Here is a 4299-nt window from a genome sequence, read left to right as displayed (position 1 = left end):
CATCAACTGAAAAATAGTTTAAAAAAACAAGCAAAGATAAATGAATGAAGTGCACCTAAATGTGGTTGAAATGTGCATGTGTGATGTAACATAATTTAGGGTCGTCAATTCAACGAAATTGGGCCAGACAAAAAATGCCAAACTAAACCAACTTGACATATGTCATAGGTCATCTAATCGAAAGCTCACTAATATCATTTCTTAGATTGAATGTCAGGATAAATAAAATAAATTTTGTCTTTTATGGAATTTGCTGCAAGTTATCAAATGTATAGATTTTTTTGTGAACTACATCACTAAAATGTTTTACATTTTTTTATTAACGTGAAATGCATCCTTCTGTTTAGATTTATTTGATGTATGATTGTAAACCAGTGTTGTAACTACGTAGCATGTAGGGTGACAGTGTTTTCTAATGAATACCAGTTTTTAAAATTTATATTCTCGATGTATAAATATGTTTTTTATGTTTATTTGTTTGAAATTTTGTAACAATTCAGCTTTTGCTGCCACTGCAATTTAAATAAATAAACCTTGAATATTATTATTTTGATTTTCACTGTTCAATACTGTATTAATTTCTTACAATAGAAGTATTTTGAATGTTCAGAGGGTGTGTTTTATATTTTTGTTTTTACCTCCTCATGCATGCATTACAAAATTGTTGTTGTACATTACTTGTTATTTCACAATCACACCACGTGTGTACCTTTTACTGAATCTCTGTAATTCCAAAACATCTGAAAATAGAACCATTACATCATTTCAATCTACGGTATATTAATTGTGTTCACGCCGTGATCATTGGCTACAAATGAACTACTTTCTTAGTCTCTAAACCAATAAGAATCGGTGTATGTATTTGGAGTGATCAGGCTAACGGAGAGGGCTCACTCGATAGCAATCTGATGTTTGTATAACCTCTGTAAAACGCTCAATGTATTATCCCAAACACCAAAAATAGATTGACACCAGGTCGCTTTCTTTCTAGAATTATCCTTTAAAATGCTAATTTGCTAACACTGAACAAAACCACCATTGGTGTATGCAAGAGAACTAGATTTTGTGTTTAAGCCAATGAGCATTAGTGTATGTATATTGTAGTGGTGATTAGGCTAGGGGGCTTATTCACTAATGTGTTTGAAAGGTTACTATGAATTCAATATACAAAATAGTTTCAGTGTTTTGTATTTGAACAAAGTCTATATTGAAATGCATTGTTCCACAGGATATCCTATATGACATTCATATTACACAATGAACTGTTTTTAATATTTATTAAGCTCTGTCTACACTGTCAAACTTTATGTGACAAAAAAATGTGATGTGAACATATATGGACATGATGATGTCATATCACTACCATACTTGGGTATATCACTACCATATTTGGGCACATCACACTTTTTGTCAACCTAGTTTGATAGTGTTGACAGAGCTTTAAACATTTACTTTTAGTTACCTTTAACCACTTTGAGAGATAGATAGATGTGCTCACTCACACCAATTTATCTGAAGGGAAAAAAAACAGTTGTGTTCACTTTAACTTGAAGTACCGTATGAAAATATTAAAATTTTTTTTTTAAATTTTATTTAACTCATTCATTCATAAACATTTATTTGGAAAAAAAGTCTTCAAAACAAAAAATCATACATTTAAACGATAAATAAGGTAAATAATACACACTACTTTTTTAGGTATCAAATTAGAAGTAAATACTTGTCTCATAAGATCCTAAATAATATAAAAAGCAACATCAATATCATACGGTAGACCTACTAACAATTGTGTTTATTTTGCAGACTTTACCATATGATTAAATTGTTTGATAAAATCAATAATAGGATTGTATTTGTCCATTTTTGGCACTAGCTATAATTTTGTTTATCAAGGTGTTTATTTCTCAATCAATTTAATTTCATAATTGTTCGAATTCAATTAGTATGCTAATAATTTTCCTGTAAACAAAAAGAAAGGAAACAACTATAATACTTAGTTATGTTGTCTTTGTAGAGGGCGCTATGGCATGTGTACAAAGTGGAACGTCTTCAGTCAATACCGGTATAAAGAGAAGAAAACAGCTGATGAGTGACAGCCGGGCTAAGGATATAAAGAAAAAGAATTGGTAAGGTTAGTAATATGCCAAACCTGTTAAAATCACTCCATGGTTCTGGTGGTAGAACAAGTCTTCTCGGATAAGGACTATAAAACGTAGGTCCAGTGTACACATCTAGCTCATGTGTACTTTAAAGAACCTAGTACATCTTTCGAGACAAGTCAGGGGTTACCCCGGTGTACTAGTACATACACAGCCACTGATCATAACCTGGCCATGAAGAGGTTACCCAGTATAAATAAATAACAAATTCAAATTCAAAAAATAAATAATTATTTATTAAACTCTTGAAAGTGGATGACGATATCTCACAATCCACAATCTACAATTTTACTCTTTTAATTATTCAAGGTTTGTTGTATAGTACGCTAAAGTCCATTATTTCATGTTAACATCCAAGAATACAAATTATCAATGACAATTACATAAATATTTCTATTTGTTAAATACCATGTGAAGAAATATTCAAATCTATGCTGTGTAAACATGAAAACCTTAAAGTAATCTATTAGGTGTATTACCTTTTTCCAGATCTGTTTGGAGTTAGCAAGAATGATTGGAACTTGGGGTTGAGATTCTTTGCATCGAAAAGATTGGTAAACCTCACGTCTTCAAAACAGTGTCTCCAAGATGGTCTCCTTGACTGTGTCTCCTGTATCAATATATATGGTAAAGTCTGCAAAATAAACACAATAAAATGTCCCAATACTAATTAACATTACTTAGCATGTTTAAAGAACAGAGCAGGAGATGATTCAGGGGTGGGGGAGGGCCCAGCCAGCCTAGGCCCCCTCTAGGCACAAATTGTAATGCAAGAAACATCAAATTAAGTTCATTTCATTTCACTACTTTTAGGCCCCCTATTTCAAATTCCTGGATCCCCCACTACATAGCTACCTAATCAAATGTAACCAAACAATAAGGTTTTGTAAATATTCTAATACCAAACTAAATCAGCAAAACAAAATATGTTATGAAATTTGGAAAGGCAAATGCATATAAAATGAAAGCATATTTTAATTTAGCATCAAAAGCCGTTGAATTTGTGTTTATCATTCAGAGGGGAAATTTATAATCTTGAAAAAATAAACAATCCCATACACACATCTATACCCGACAAAGGTCAAACAACTATAAAAAAATGTGCTAGATGAAATCTGAAGGGACAAATTACAAAACAAATTACAAAATGATTGAAATAAACAAACCAATTACTTTTTTTTTGTAGATCTACACACATGATGTATACCAAAGGCTGTTACTGCAATGGTCTGTCCCTGCCAACAGACTAAGTGCTTGGCTGTTACTGCTGTGGTCTGTACCTGCCAACAGTCCACTAGACTAAGTGCTTGGCTGATAGTTAGTGTGCATCAACAGTTCACCAGCCTAGGAAATACAGCTTCATAACAACAAAGGTTTGTAACTGAAACAATGGTCATGACTACCAGACATATTAGAAAGAAAACAACATCATCTAGTCGAAACTAACTTGATGGCTTTGAATGTGCTTCCCTGCACAGCATTGTTAGTCATCAATCGAAGATGTCTTCCGTTTCATGAAAAAGGTGTATGATACTTAAAGTTTTGTTTGTTTTTGTCTTTCAGGGCAGATAGCGTGATGATGGTCGATATACTGTATACCATAGTACGATTCGGTTTGGGTATCCACAGTAACAGGTCTGCTGAACAACAGACGGACCTGATCGCAAATACTTTCATTTTAATATCTACAAACAATTAGGCCTAGCCTTAGGCCTAGTTAGAAAAAAAAACACTTCATTTTATTAATATCAATTTTGAGCCAGAGCCAAAATTGTGGACCAGGGAGAGCGAGTCCTCTTCCAAGTATTTCCCACTTATGATCTGTACCGCCATCTGTACGGGAATCCATCTGTACCTACCAGGCTTAGGCTACACGGTGGCCCTATTCCCAAAAATTCAGACAAGCGAACGAACCTGCCTCGTCCAGTGTTGTTGTGTCCAGAGTACAGACAAGAAGGCTAGCCTACAATCAAAACAACAACTTTCATCCGCTTGTTGTGTATGCTTGAATTAATGACATATTATAAGGTTTTTCAACATTTAATATCTATCTAATTTGGTGTAACAAATTAAAGGTATAATATTTGATAACATTTACTAATTTGGAGCTGTACAAAAAGCACAATTATACAATTAAACT

General features: G+C 33.1%; 1 long non-coding RNA gene across 1 annotated transcript; it reads right to left on the bottom strand.

Annotated features, from left to right (window-relative positions):
* Window positions 1-643: 643 nt before the first annotated feature.
* Window positions 644-3442, bottom strand: LOC144842914 (uncharacterized). Its single transcript, XR_013612199.1, has 5 exons — window positions 3333-3442; window positions 2639-2793; window positions 1994-2101; window positions 1463-1512; window positions 644-740 (listed from the first exon to the last, which is right to left on the bottom strand). It is a non-coding gene; the product is annotated as an uncharacterized LOC144842914 (long non-coding RNA).
* Window positions 3443-4299: the final 857 nt, after the last annotated feature.

Source organism: Antedon bifida, chromosome 5 (genome assembly GCF_963402885.1).
Source record: "Antedon bifida chromosome 5, ecAntBifi1.1, whole genome shotgun sequence".
NCBI classification, from domain to species: domain Eukaryota; kingdom Metazoa; phylum Echinodermata; class Crinoidea; order Comatulida; family Antedonidae; genus Antedon; species Antedon bifida.
Note: the sequence above shows the minus strand (reverse complement) of the source record. Positions and strands in the feature narration are given on the sequence as shown.